General features: G+C 41.3%; 1 long non-coding RNA gene across 1 annotated transcript; it reads left to right on the top strand.

The window, feature by feature from the left end:
• The first annotated feature begins 12,814 nt into the window (after window positions 1-12,814).
• Window positions 12,815-15,186, top strand: LOC135104906 (uncharacterized). The gene is made up of 2 exons (XR_010270590.1): window positions 12,815-12,995; window positions 14,895-15,186. It is a non-coding gene; the product is annotated as an uncharacterized LOC135104906 (long non-coding RNA).
• Window positions 15,187-15,959: the final 773 nt, after the last annotated feature.

Here is a 15,959-nt window from a genome sequence, read left to right as displayed (position 1 = left end):
AGAGAGAACAATCAATCGTCGCGTTACAATCTCGTCTCGTATCAAGTGTGTACATTCTACTTGTTATTAAATCAAGAAGAACTCTCATCATACCTGTCTTTTACTCGCACACACCAACTATATCAGCTTATACCCACGACCTCCAAGCTACTAGAAATACCAAGCTTACTACCGGTCCTCCACGTTACCAACACACCAAGCTCCTTACCTGAACCAGCAGTGGCAAACATCATCAACTGGGCAAGTACTTCATCTAAACTCAAAACAATAAAAAAAAGTGGAGAGGCAATCAGTCAAACAAAAAAAAACAAGTGGGTGTTCAGGAGCAAAAATATTCGATACACTACTACTACTACTGCTACTACTACTACTACTACTAGTTACTATTACTACAATTACTACTACTACTACTAGTTATTACTACTACTGCTGCTACTACTACTACTACTACTAAAACTACTACTACTACTACTACATTAAAATAATACCTCCACCCCATGTTTATTAATGTGTCAATTAGGGGCTCCATTACTTGGAGGTCATTAGCCCCAGCTCTCGCTAATGACTGTGGCATCCAACCATATCTAATACTCTATAATATAAACATTAGTTGTTAACTATAAATTCACTCTACCTCTACTCTATCTACTCTTATGCCACTCTCCACCACTGTAGCCTCGCAGTCGAGGCCTCCTAAGTCTGCAGGTATGGGAGTGGAATGCCTTGTCCCCCTGAGACACAGGAGGGCAGATCTGAGGAGGGAGAAAGAGAGACGGCACCTCATCCATGCGACGACATGGCTACTACTTCTACTACTACTACTACTACTAGTTACTACTACTACTACTGCTACTACTACTACTACTACTACTACTGCTACTACTAGTTACTACTACTACTACTACTACTACTACTTCTACTACTACTACTACTACTACTACTGCTACTATTACCAGTTACTACTACTACTGCTACTACTACTATTACTTGTTACTATACTACTACTACTGCTACTACTACTACTACTACTACTACTACTACTACTATCGTCACCATTATTACTACTCTCACTACCAATGCTACTATTGTCACCACTATTACTATTGTTACTACTACTATCATTGTTTTACAACTGTCAATATTATTATTATTATTATTATTATTATTATTATTATTATTATTATTATTATTATTATTACTATTGTTATTGTTATTATTATTATTATTATTATTATTATTGTTACTATTATTATTATTGTTATTAATATTATTATTATATTTATTACTTTTTTGTTATTGCTATTGCTATTGTTAGTATCATTATTGTTATTACTACTAATATTTTCCTTGCTTTACAATAATTCCAATATTATTTTAATTACTTTTTATTATTGTTATTTTTAGTAGCTACTATTGTTATTACTAGTAATATTTTCCCTATTTTACAACGATTCAGAACTTACAGTACATAAATGATATTGATTTTTTTTTTAAACTCATAATAATCATAATGATCTAAATATAAATTATTTTTGCTCAATATTGTAGCATAGATTTTCCTAGATCTGAATACATGAATCCTGATGGTATTTCATCATCCACAAACAATACAGTTACCATATTAACTATGAATATACGGTCAATCCCTACAATCCCTCCAGTAACTTTGCTTCTCCAATAACTTTGCTTCTTCTTCCTTCCCTCCTTTATTAAAACCAGATGGCACCACTGCTATCACATCTATTTCTAAAGCTGAACTCTTCGCCCAAACCTCAAACCTCAAACAAAAAAGCTAAAAACTCCACCCTCTGACTACTTCATGCTACCTATTAAAATTCTTCGCAATGATGTTTTCCATGCCCTTGCTGGCCTAAACCCTCGGAAGGCTTATGGACCTGATGGGGTCCCTCCTATTGTTCTCCGAAACTGTGCCTCCATGCTTGCACCTTGCCTAGTCAAACTTTCAGCTCTGTCTGTCAACATCTACCTTTCCTTCTTGCTGGAAGTTTGCCTACATTCAGCCTGTTCCTAAAAAGGGTGACCGTTCTAATCCCTCAAACTACCGTCCTATTGCTTTAATTGTCTGCTTATGTAAAGTTTTTGAATCTATCATCAACAGAAAGATTCTTAAACATCTATCACTTCACAACCTTCTATCTGATCGCCAGTATGGGTTCCGTGAAGGCCGCTCTACTGATGATCTTCTGGCTTTCCTTACTGAGTCTTGGTCATTCTCTTTTAGAGATTTTGATGAAACTTTTTCTGTTGCCTTGGACATCTCAAAAGCTTTTGATAGAGTCTGGCATAAAGCTTTGATTTCCAAACTACCCTCCTACGGCTTCTATCCTTCTCTCTGTAACTTCATCTCAAGTTTCCTTTCTGACCGTTCTATTGCTGCTGTGGTAGACGGTCACTGTTCTTCTCCTAAATCTATTAACAGTGGTGTTCCACAGGGTTCTGTCCTGTCACCCACACTCTTCTTATTATTCATTAATGATCTTCTAAACCAAACTTCTTGTCCTATCCACTCCTACACTGACGATACCACCCTGCACTTTTCCACGTCTTTTCATAGACGTCCAACCCTTCAGGAGGTAAACATTTCACGCAGGGAAGCCACAGAACGCTTGGCTTCTGATCTTTCTAAAATTTCTGATTGGGGCAGAGCAAACTTGGTATTGTTCAATGCCTCAAAAACTCAATTCCTCCATCTATCAACTCGACACAACCTTCCAGACAACTATCCCCTCTTCTTGAATGACACTCAACTGTCCCCCTCTTCTACACTGAACATCCTCGGTCTGTCCTTTACTTATTATCTGAACTGGAAACTTCACATCTCATCTCTAGCTAAAACAGCTTCTATGAAGTTATGCGTCCTGAGACGTCTCCGCCAGTTTTTCTCATCCTCCCCAGCTGCTAACTCTGCACAAGGGCTTTATCCGTCCATGTATGGAGTATGCTTCACATGTCTGGAGGGGTTCCACTCATACTACTCTTCTAGACTTTTCTAGGCTTTTCGTCTCATCAACTCTTCTCCTCTAACTGACTGTCTTCAGCCTCTCTGTCACCGCCGCAATGTTGCATCTCTAGCTGTCTTCTACCGCTATTTTCATGCTAACTGCTCTTCTGATCTTGCTAACTGTAAGCCTCCGCTCCAACCGCGGCCTCGTTGCACAAGACTCTTCTTTCTCTCACCCCTATTCTGTCCACCTCTCTAACGCAAGAGTTAACCAATATTCTCAATCATTCATGCCTTTCTCTGGTAAACTCTGGAACTCCCTGCCTCTTTCTGTATTTCCACCTTACTATAACTTGAATTCCTTCAAGAGGGAGGTTTCAAGACACTTATCCATCAATTTTTGACTACTGCTTTGACCCTTTTATGGGACTGGCATTTCAGTGGGCATTTTTTTTTTTTATATTGGATTTTTGTTACCCTTGGCCGGTATCTCTCCTACATAAAAAAAAAAAAAAAATACAATCTTTTGTTGACACTTTACTTTGTAGTATGAACACGAAATCTAACATCCTTGTTTTTACAGAAGCCAGGTTAAGCTCTCATTAAACTACTGTTTGCCGGCTACCAGGCTACAGTATGTTTATTAACTGCAGGAATACATAAGGTGGTGGTGTGGCCTTGTATGTTTCAGACTATAATCATTCCGTACCTTACAGTGAATTTTCAGTAGTAGATATTTCTATTGAATCTGTTGGTATTAGTGTAACAAATATCAATACGAAATCTTTACTTGAATGTATTTATAGACTCCCTTGTGGCAATTTTAATAGCTTTGTCAATATTCTCACGGAATTAGTCTCATTGGCGTGTGATAAAAAGCTTGATAATGTTTTTTTTTTTTTTTATGACTTTAATATGCATGTTAAAATGTGCCGAGAATAAGGTTCGTGAATTTTGTAATTTTCACTATCTCCAATGACCAATAACTCCACAAGAGTCACCGAAACAACGGCCACAGTTATTGATCATCCAGGTAGATGTTGGTAGTTATATAACTGACAGTGGGACTGTCATGTCCCACTGTAGCAGTAATCCCCTCCACACCATGCATTAACAAGAGAATTCTAAGTGTTGCTGCTCTAGACAGTTTCAGTTGTGATTTAAACAAAATTGATTGGAATAATGTTCTTCAATGTACTTGTCCTAATGAAGCCTTCAATTTTTTTTTTTTTTTTTCATGAGTTTAACGCATTTTTCCACAAGTAAGATTTTTTTAAAAACTAAACAAGTGACGACCCCTTATATTACTCCTGCCCTAAAAAATTGTATTAAAAAAAAGATTAGCAAGACTAGCAAAAGAAAAAAGATGGCTTTTAACATATAATGAAAGATACATCCTATATAGAAACAATTTACTTGAAATATTAAGGTCTCCAAAAGACAAACACCACAAAAAAAAAAAATAAATAAACTTAGATACTCAAGGCAACCCGAAATCCCACTGAAAAACGATCAGTTCCATTTTTGGGAGAGCAAATAATCTATTATATATTAGATCCCTCTTGTGCCAATCCCACCACTGCTTTCAATTATCATTTCGTCAACGCAGGTAACGTAGATAATGATGTACAAGAGGATAATCATATAAGATACTTAAATTCATCTCCCCCCCATTCTGTGAACTTGAGACCTACTAACAACACTGAAATAACTAATATTTTAATGGCTATAAAATCAGATTCTCCAGGGTTTGACGAAATATCTCCCAAAATATTAACACTCATCAGAAGCATTAGCCAGCCCCCTAAGTATTTCCCGTTCATTTATATATATATATATATATATATATATATATATATATATATATATATATATATATATATATATATATATATATATATATATATATATATATATATATATATATATATATATAAAATAGTTCATATAAAAAAAGTCATGCCCGTAATTAAATCTGGTGATAGATTTAACATTGATAACTACAGGCCAGTCTCAATCCTTCCAACATTAGGAAATTGTATGAAAAGCAACTGTTGTGTGCCTGTTTAACTATCTCGAACAAATAATATAATATCTAAATAGCAACACGGATTTCGGACCAATTATTATACTGAAACTGCCATATTGCACTCTGTTAACAACGTGTATAAATTATTAAAGGAAAAAAATGTTTGTTGTTGGTGTTTTCATTGACTTGTCTAAAGTCTTTGATTCTTTAGACCATATCTTGTTAAACAAATTAATGTATGTTAGAATTAGGAGGATACCAATACAGCTTTTTCACAGTTTTCTTTGTAATAGATCACAATCGGTTTCTTGTAACAATGTTTCCTCACAATTCATCCCTGTCTTAAGAGGCGTACCCCAATAATCAATTATAGGATCTATTCTTTTTCTTTTATATATCAATGACATAAATTAATTAATTTTATTCTGTATGCTGATGACAGTAAGACTTAATTTTTTTATATTCAAAGATAACCATAGAACTCAAATTAATATATCAGTAGATAAAATCTAACAAATTAAGACATTGTTTCAAAGATCTCTCTCTCTCTCTCTCTCTCTCTCTCTCTCTCTCTCTCTCTCTCTCTCTCTCTCTCTCTCTCTCTCTCTCTCTCTCTCTCTCTCTCTCTCTCTCTCTCTCTCTATATATATATATATATATATATATATATATATATATATATATATATATATATATATATATATATATATATATATATATATATATATATATATATATCTATCTATCTATCTATCTATCTATCTATCTATCTATCTATCTATCTATCTATCTATCTATCTATCTATCTATCTATCTATCTATCTATATATATATATATATATATATATATATATATATATATATATATATATATATATATATATATATATATATATATATATATATATATATATATATATATATATATATATATATTATCGTTAGAAGGAGACACTAAGTCAGGTAAACAGCGCAAAGTTGCCCACATTTTCGAACAATTTTATTTTAAAATAGTGTCTCCTGTACTGGACCCAAATTGTTGATAGCTTCCCTTTGAGTATAAAGACGCTTGTTAAATCAAATCGCTAACATTCAAAAGGGAAATTAGAAAACATGTACTTGAGCGTCAAAACTTTAACAGATTTTTAATATTACTATTGTCTATTGATTAATTATAGGCAGCTGATGGCAGTTTGCTCTATATATTTGATTTCATTCTTTGTCATTATCTTTGTATATATGTATATATCGTAGCAATAAAATATTACACACACACACACACACACACACACACACACACACACACACACACACACACACACACACACACACACACACACACACACACACACACACACACACACACACACACATCGATTTATTTACAAGAATAAATAACCGATGAACTGCATTTTTCTGCCTTAAACTTTAATCAAGACAGCTTATCGCTGTTTATTGAAATGCTGGGAAAGTATATACGTATACATATATACGTATACGTATATGGACTTTATATAGAACTTCTTTCGCTTTTCCCACATCTAAAGTGTGTCCTGCAAGTTAAGGTACATACTTTGGGATTTGATAGTTCAGGTAATTCCATGTCAAAAATACTCTATACATATATGATGTGTTTTGTTTACAGCGCTACCTGCAGGAGCAGGTGGGCAAGGTCCATTTCCGGACCTGGCCCGACAGGTCCCGCCTTGTGCGTGTAGACACTGAGACAATCCTTGGCCATGTCGCGGCTGACAGGCCCGAGGAACATCTCCTTCATTGCAGTGCCTGATCCCCCAACTCTACACGTGTACCGGCACCATCTCCCTCTCTTCCCAAGACTGTCCAATCGACGATAAGGTTTGGGTGGACTGCAGTGATGATCTCCCTTTGCTCGGAGAGTACGATGCCGTCACCGTCCGGTGCTACACTTTGCCTCCTCGTGGCAAAGTGTATCAGGAGGACTCCCACTAACATCCCCCAAGATCTCTTTCAAGCGCCATGAACTCACTACATCTGTGTACGTTGGGTGTGTCTTACACCCTGTCGGACCTTATCTTCTCTCTGGCCATGACCGCCTTTCTTGCCTTACTCCTACTCGTTCCTGTGCTAACTGCAGTGACCTTCACAACGTTTTTTTACCGCGGTTGCCCGATCTGTAAGTTCGAGGCTGAGATCGCCGATATCTGTTTCCAAAGTGCTCTCACGTTGCGTGAAGCCAGACAGAAGGCGCGTCGCTGGGGCCTTACCCCTACTCTTCACCCTGCTTCTGCCTCTCGCCTTCTCTCGACAACGCCCACTTCTATCTTTTCTTCCTTCCGCCCTCCTCCTCCGCCTCCCTCCTCCTCTTTCCACTCCCCTTCTCCTGCTCCCCCCGTTCTCAGTTCTAATCCCTTTTCTGCTCTTAACCCTGTTACCCCTTCCTCCACCTCCACAAGTGCTTCCCCTCTTCTCCCTCAGCGCTCTCAGCGCTTTCGCCTCTTTCGCCGCACGAAGGGACTTTCCGTCCTTCCGATCTCCTCTCTGTCCCCAATCTCTTCCTTCGCCCCTCTTCTCGACTCTCCTATCCTTCCTTTCTCTAAGAAGGCTTGAGCTGTCCCTGCCATTTCTCATCTCTCGCCTTTCGAGGGTGAGACCCTCGCTCAGATTTCTGCTTTCCTCATTCAAACGGCCTCCCAACCCTCTCCCTCTACTTCCCTGACGCCTTTTCTCCCGAGCCCGCCTTTTCATGTTTCAACTGTCGTTCATCCTCAGCCTGACTGCTTACCACCCACTCCCCTCCCTCCTCTGCCAACACCCCCTCTCCTTTTTCTTCTCCTCCGTCGCCGCTTTACTCCCCCTCCCTCCCCTACATCCCTCACCAGCTTGTTCCTCTGAAAGGCCCCCTCCCCTCCCGCCTCTCCCCCTTCTCCCTCTGCCGTTAATTCTCTCCTTGACTATCTCCCCTATCTCCTGGCTGCTTCCGTGCTACTCTTTCTCAATCTTCCTCCAGCCCCTGACTCGTCTGTCTCTGACCTTGTTCCTTCTTCCCCTCCCTTTCCCTCCATGGCTGTAGTCCCCTGTCCTTTCCCTCCTTCCGCCTCTATTGCTGATATACCTGCGGATATGCATACCTCCCCTATCCCCATTCGAAGTCTTGTCCATCACTGATCATGTCTGTTTTTCAATGGAATATCTGCGGTTTCCGTTCCCATAGACAGGACCTCCACCACCTCACTTATTCTTATGCCCCTGTGAACCTCTGGCTTCAAAAAACTTTCCATACCTGCCCGCCATTTCCCGTTCCTAAGTATCGTTTTTTTTCCTCCCTGCACGCTATTTCTTCTTCTGCTATCCTTCATCAGTCTGTTGCTTATACCCCCCTTTCTCTCCTTACAACACTTCCCTGTACAGTCCTTCGTGTCTACCCCCGCCGCTGGGTGTCTCTTATTTCCGCTTATCTTCCCTCTACCCACCCTATCGATTTTGATACCCTTCTCTCCTTCCTCTCCCGCTTCCCTCCTGCCTCCCTCCTTACCGTTGGTGACTTCAATTGTCGCTACACGCCTTGGGGAGACTCTCGTGGCCGCTTCCTTAAGCGATTTCTTCAGGACTTTGACCTTGCTCTCCTTAATGCTGGCAACCCCATTCACTTCGATCTCCGCACTCAGTCCTTCTCCTGTCTTGACTAGCCCTCTGTTCCCCCTGCTCTTCTACTTGATCTCCACTGATCGGTTCTTGACCGTAACCCCTGTAGCGACCATTTTCCAGTCCTTCTCTCCCCTACTTCCTACTCCCCTCTCCCCTCGCTGGTGCTTTGATAGGGCTGATTGGCGTACTTTTGCCTCCCTTGCTGCACTTTGTCTTTCTCCTTCCGAGTTCTCTTTCTCCTCTGATATGCTTACTTCACCGTTTCCGTTCTTAGTGCTGCTTTTGTTTCCATCCCCAGAACTGTGCGCTCCTTTTCCCCCAGATGCGTTCTTTGGTGGACCCTGGCTTGTGCTGAGGCCTTTCGCTTGAAGTGAGCGGGCTGAGATGGCTACTGGTGCAAGCGGGACACTCCTGGCCAACTCTCAGACCTTATTAATTTCAAGCGGGCTTCGGGTCGGTTTCGCAGGACTGCTAAATCGGCTCAGTCCGACAGCTGGCCTGCTTACGCCTCTACCATTACGTTCTCCACTCTCCTTGTTTTGGTCTGGCGCCGTATTCATAACCTGTCTGGCAAACACCCGCTCTCTCCTACCCCTGTCCTCCACCTGCTTCATTGACCTGTCGCTGATTCAGACTGCTACTGAACTGGGCTCGTTTTTCAGCATCTTCATTAGTGGCTCTCATCTATCCCCGCAGTTTACTTCCCTTAAGACTACTAAGGAACGCACTCCTGTCACCTTCACACTTTCCTCTCATGCTTCCTACAATGCTCCTTTTTCCATCTCTGAGCTGCTCTCCGCCTTGAAGTGCTGCTGTAACACTTGCGCGGGACCTGATGGCGTTCACTATCAGATGCTCCGCCATCTACCCCACTATCTACCTGACCTTCTTAATTACCCTGTTTAACCGTGTTCGGTTGACAGGGGAGTTCCCTCCCCATGGCGTGTGGCTCTCATCCTTTTTCTTAAGCTTACTAAATCTGGTACTCTTCCCCAGGATTATAGACCCATTGCCCTGACCAGTTGTGTTTATAAGTTGCTTGAACGCATGATTAATTTTCGGCATATGTGGTACCTTGAATCTAAGACCCTTCTTTCTTCCTCTCAATTTGGTTTCCGGCGTGCCCGCGGTACGGCGGAACCTCTTGTCCGCTTACATACGAGTATTGCTTCTGCCTTTGCTCGTCAGGGATCTGCCTTGACCGTCTTTGACCTTGAGAAGGCTTATGATAAAACTTGGCGCTACCACATCCTCCACCAATTGTCCTGTGTTGGTATATTCGGCAACATGTTTTTTTTTTTTTTTCAAAACTACCTCCGGATCGTTCCTCTCGGGTTAACGTTGCTTCTTCCTGTCCCCCATCCTCCTTGCCATTAACTGCATAGTTTCTGCCTCCTACGAGGGACATAGTCGTCCCTCTACGAGTCTACGTTGACGACTTCGCCATCTATGCCTCGGGCAGGTCCTCCTCTCTTCTTCATCGTCTCCTCCAGTCTGCCGTTACTGCTGCTTCTTCCTGGGCCACCGACCATGGCTTCCGATTCTCTTCTACCAAATCCTTCTGTATTTGCTTCTCTCGCTCCAGTGCCGCTCGACCCCCCCCCCACTCTTCTTTATGATATCTCTCTTGAGTATTGCACTACTGGCAAGTTTCTCGGCCTTACTTTTGACTCTCCCATGTGTCTTGCAGTGCTGACCGCAAGACTACTTAATTTGCATACTATGCTGGTCCTTTCGATTCTTGATTATGGTTGTCATGTCTATTCTTCGGCCTCCCCCTCTCTTTTTAGTCTTCTTGACCTTCTCTATCACCTTGGTCTTCGCCTTGCTCCTGGTGCCTTCCGATCTTCCCTTGTAAAAAGTCTCTATGCTGAATCTGGCCTCCCGTATTTCTCCCGCCGTCGACCCCTTCTCTTCCTTCGCTGTTAAGCCTGTTCCCTTCAGTTTCCTTCTTCTGCTTTGCATATTCCTCCCTCCATGTCCACGGTCTTTACCTCCCGTCCTCGCTAGTCCTTCCCTTTTCCCCTCCGTATGCGTGCCCTTCTTTCGCACCCTTCTTCCCACACCCTCCGCCCCCTCCCTTTCAATGTTCCCTCTACCCCTCCCTGACTCACCCAACCTCCTCTCTCCTTGTGCACTTCTGTTTTCCTGACCTCCCTGAAGTCTAATATTCCTCCCTGTGTCCTCCGTTCCCATTGCTTTGCCCATCCTCCTACGCATTCCTATAGCACCCATATTTATACTGATGGCTCTAAATCTCCCGTTGGTTCTGGCTTTGCCGTGCTCTTCCCTGACACCCACCTACAGTTTCGCCTCCCTCTTGAGGCTAGTGTATCTACCAGCGAACTATATGCGATACTCTTGCCCCTCAAGCGCTCCTCTTGCCTGCCCTCTTCTTCTTTTACTATTTTTATCTACTCTTGGTCTTTCCTTTCCTTCTTGTCATCACTGGTTGTTCCGCCTTTTCCAGCCGTCTTAAAACGGTCCGTTTCTGCTGGGTACCTAGCCATGTTGGCATCCCTGGTAATGACACGTTTGATTCTCTAGCTCGTGAAGCCCTAACCCTTCCCTGCCCTCGCCTGTCCTTGATTCCTGCTTTCGACTATTCCCCTGTTCTTTTAAGTCCTTCCTTTTCGCTCGCTGGCAGTCTTTCTGGTCTGGTTCGACTTTCAATAAATTTCGTGCTGTCAAGCCCTCTGTCTCCCATTGGTCTCAACCGTCTCGTCCAAATAGACGCTGGGAATCTGTCCTGGCCCGTTTACGTATTGGTCACACCCGCCTCACCCACTCTCACCTCATGTCCCACTCTGCTCCTACTCTTTCTCCATCCCTTCCTCCCTTCCCGTGTACTCCTTTTCTGTCCCGCCTCTGCGGCTGGCTGCTCGCCTTACCGCCTTCCCCCACCTTCTCTCCCTGCCTCGGGCTCCTTGCCTCGCTGACGTCCTTACTGAGTCTCCTTCCTTTTCTCCCCCTGTCCTTACGTCGTTTCTTCGTACCACTAACGCTCTCCATCTGATCTAACCCTTCTTACAGCTCCTTTCCGCCCGCTCCTCCTTTACTTCTTTCCCTGCTCCCGCTCTTCCCATAGTGCCATATGACCTTTCGTAGTCTGGCACATTGTTCCCTTCTGTATTACTTCCATCTTTCTTGTGTTTTTTTAGTAAGTCAGGTCTCCGAGCTATATAATTATCATCATTGGCCTTACCACTGAACGATATACTATGCCTTTCACTCTGGCAATAATCTTTCTATCACATATCAGTCCAGATCATTTCCTTCCAATTATTCCAGCCTGCTTGTATCCTACTATTTCATTCTCTACCCAGTTCACCATCTTGAACTGAGTCAAAGTACCTGAAAGCTTCCACCTTCTTAAACCTCTCCTGTGCCAAATGCACTTCGCTGTCGTCACATTGTTCTCCCATCTGCACGTATTCTGTTTTGTTCCGATTTACCTTCGGGCTTCTACTTTTCAACGCGTTCCTCCACCTATTCAACTTCTCCTTCACTTCCTCTCTGGTTTCCGGCACCAAGACTATGTTGTCGGTAGATAACATAGTCCATGGGGTCTCCTTCAGCACGTCCCTCACTATCACATCCATGACCAGGTTGAGAAGGTATGGACTCATTGCCGACACCTGATGTGGTCCAACTTTCACTGGGAACTTGTCCGTCACCCCGACCACTGTCCTCACTTGTGTGTGTACTTTTCTGGCACTCCCTTCTGAATGCACCTCCACACTTCTTCCCTTGGTACTCGATCGTAAACCTTTTCCAAGTCGATAAAAAACAAATGTAGTCCCTTCCGTTTCTCTTTGCACTTCTCCATTAACTATCTCACCGCAAAGATGGTATCCGTTGTACTCCTTCCTGGCATAAACCCAAATTGAGCTTCCGTTATTTCCGTACATTCTCTGTCTTTTGTCCATTACTCTTTCATATACCTTCATACTCCTTTGTACTTTTCACAGTCCTGGATGTCTCATTTGTCTTTGAAAACTGGTAACAGGATACTTTCTCTCCATTCGTTTGGTATTCTTTCGCTATGAAATACATGTCAAATGATCTTGTATACGAGGTCGACTCCCAGGTCGCCCAGTGGTTTCCAAGCCTCATCAGTTATCTTATCTGGCCCGATTACTTTCCCGTTCTTTATATAGAACACTCTCTCTATCGCAGATAATAAACGTATGATTTTCAGCTGTCTGTTTAGATTGTACGATATATAACGAGCAGGGAACCATCTTATGGACCAGCGCGCTTACTAGTGGATGAGGAAGGCCGTGTAATGGTTGATAGTCTCTCACTCCCTAATCGAGGCTCCACACCTTCCGCTTACTGCTCGCGTTAAGTGTGAAAAGCCCTGACACGTCCAAGGTGAGCAGCAGTAATTCGGAGGTGCTTTGTGTGGGAGTGACTACCTTTTTGGAGAAAACTTCAGATGCTTTGGTTGTCCCTTTGCTATTCATAAATATCAGTGTTTCATTTTGTACTGCATTATTCGATATTGCAAGGAGAGTCGTGGCATGTGCTTTCTCTTTGACACGTATTTTTTTATCCTATTGGAAATATAGCTGCGCTTTTTGGAATCAAAAGCTTTTCGTCTTATCGTCTCCTCTCCTTAAACTGACTGTCTTCATCCTTTTCTCATAGCCGCAATGTTGCATCTCTTGCTATTTCTACCACTATTTTCATGCCAACTGCTCTTCTGATCTTGGTAAATGTGTAGCGAAGGTGAGGTGCTACTTGGCCGCCCGGAAGTTGCTCAAGCGAGAAGTGTAGGCTCCCAACTATGACTCTTGGTCATAGCAGTGTTTAGTCCTTGAAGGGTAACAATTTCCAGTGTCATAACAGTGTAGCTCTGGCAAAGGAAACTTAGCCTGGGTATTCTCTCTCTCTTATTCAGCAAAAACATGAACAATATATACAAAATTACATTACATAATAAATGATATACACAAAATTATAGAAAAAGAGAGTGTATGTGTGTGTGTATGTCTGTGTGAAGAAAGGAGTAATATGATGTATTGAGAAGATGTGTAACACATGTGTCAAAGAGCGTGCACAGAATGTGTACAAGTAAGAGATATGTATAAAGTGAGGATAGAAGAGACAAAAGCCTGTGCAGTAGAGAGAGTGAAAACGGAAGGGTGATAATACAACAGAAAACGTGCTAGGAGCGGTGACTTGTGTCCCGCTACAAATGCATGCCTCCCTTCCTCCCGCGACCTCGCTACACAAGACTCTTCTTTCTCTCACCCTTATTCTGCCCACCTCTTTAATGCAAGAGTTAACCAGTATTTTTAATCATTCATCCCTTTCTCTGGAAAACTCTGGAATACCCTGCCTGCTTCTGTATTTCCAACTTCCTATGATTTGAACTTTTTCAAGAGGGAGGTTTCAAGATACTTATCCTGTATTTTTGACTACCGCTTTCGACTTTCAGCAGAGCTAATTTCTTTAACAAAATAGAACAGCATACTTCTCATAGGATGTACGTTTCCTTTAAATGTCATATTAAGGTTTTACATAACACATTCTTGGTCACATTTTCTCTAGGGTTTATGAAACGACGCGAGTGATTTGTCTTTCAGTGTAAACTCTGTCCACTTTCCTCTAGCATAACTGTTTTGCTCAAAGGACAAACTTATGAGGGGATAGGTTTTCTAAGGTTTGCCTTAGGAAGCAAACCTATTGATGCGCAGAAGCAAATGCGCCGTAGATAGCATAACTAGTTATTGGGTTTTGGGCCTTAATTGAAAGCTTTACATTTTATATTCATTTACAATTACGATATGAAACTGACAAAAATTAATGCATAAAATAATTGGTGTATATTGAGTTTATAATGTTCAGAACCCTTGGTGGGACAACTTATCTTTTGTCTGTTAAATTCAGGTATATGTAATGCTCGATCTCCATCATACTCCTCTTCACAAACCTTACAAAAAAAAAAAAAAAAAAAAATGTGTGGCATGAGCCACACTCAACACAACTTGCGTTGCCCACACTAGGTCATAGTAAATTAAGAAAATACTTAGAACGATAACTCAAGTATTATTTTCATTTGTTAGATTTTTTTTCGTGTTTGCTTTATTTACTTTTCTGGGTAACATCAGCAAACCAATGCTGTAAATCTTTACTCCATGCAGCGATAATTTCATGCTAGGTTAACCAGACCAAAGAGAATGAGGCTGAGTTTTAGGATGGAGTTTAAAGTTATAATTTTATTAGTGTATATTTCATCCATAACATGTTTTGCACGTGAATTATCAGACTGATGGTGGAGAAGTTGTCTTGGGGCTGCGACACCTGCAGGCAACTTTCTACACCCTGTTCCTGGGCCTCGCCGCAGCAGCCTGCACCTTCATCTTGGAGCAGGTGGCGGGACGAAGTTTTTCCATCGCCCCCTAAGCTGTAACAACTGTATGATGTTACAAATGTCAGGCACTATGGCTGCCAAATGTTTTAATGGAAGCTTTCTGTTGCTTGCAGTAGGGACGACAGTGTTCGTGATACACTCCGATAATTTATACATTTGTTTCAAAATATAATTCATTACTGTTCATGTTTATTTCTAGTATTACATCCCTGAACAAAAGGTGGTATATTTAATATCAATCATGAAGGGTGCTGGAGTTGCGTTGCCCACACTAGGTCATAGTAAATTAAGAAAATACATAGAACGACAACTCGAGTATTATTTTCACTTTTTAGATTTTATTCGTGTTTGCTTTTATTTACTTTTCTGGGTAACATAGATATCATTGATTATTTATATACTCGTAATTACCTCTTTAATATCTATTCATCTTTTGCTTCAATAAAAAGGTTTTGATATATACTGGAACTCCACTTCTGTTTACGCTAGCTCACTCAGGGCGGTCTGCCGAGCCTAACATCTTGTCCTGCACCTCCCAAATGAATAAGGACGTGGAATAGCAAGAGTTGCAAGTACGTATTTTTAATATTAACAGGTTGTAATAGGCCATCATTCTGAGTTTGAGCCAATGGTGACCCGTGGCTTATTATGGAGCAGAAGAGCGAGTTAAATTGTAATAATCATTCATAATTTCAACGATATCATGCAGTTTGTATTTAAATTTTCATCTTAGCTTCTTCGGTATTTTTAGAACTATCAATGTAACTACTCGAATTCTGGATATAACATTTTCCTAGTGACCGAAGAACAACGTATCAAGTAGAGTATCTAGCGCTTGTCATTAAGTCAGTTTATATGCAAGGAAATCTTAAATTAGTACATTATTTTGATGATTTATATTTCTAACACATGTTTTGTACTAGAACCACCAAAAATGTTGCTAAATTTGAGTAGGCTAT

The sequence above is a fragment of the Scylla paramamosain genome, chromosome 11 (assembly GCF_035594125.1).
Source record: "Scylla paramamosain isolate STU-SP2022 chromosome 11, ASM3559412v1, whole genome shotgun sequence".
NCBI classification, from domain to species: Eukaryota; Metazoa; Arthropoda; class Malacostraca; order Decapoda; family Portunidae; genus Scylla; species Scylla paramamosain.
The sequence above is the reverse complement of the archived record's forward strand: the minus strand, read 5'-3'. Positions and strand labels throughout refer to the sequence as shown.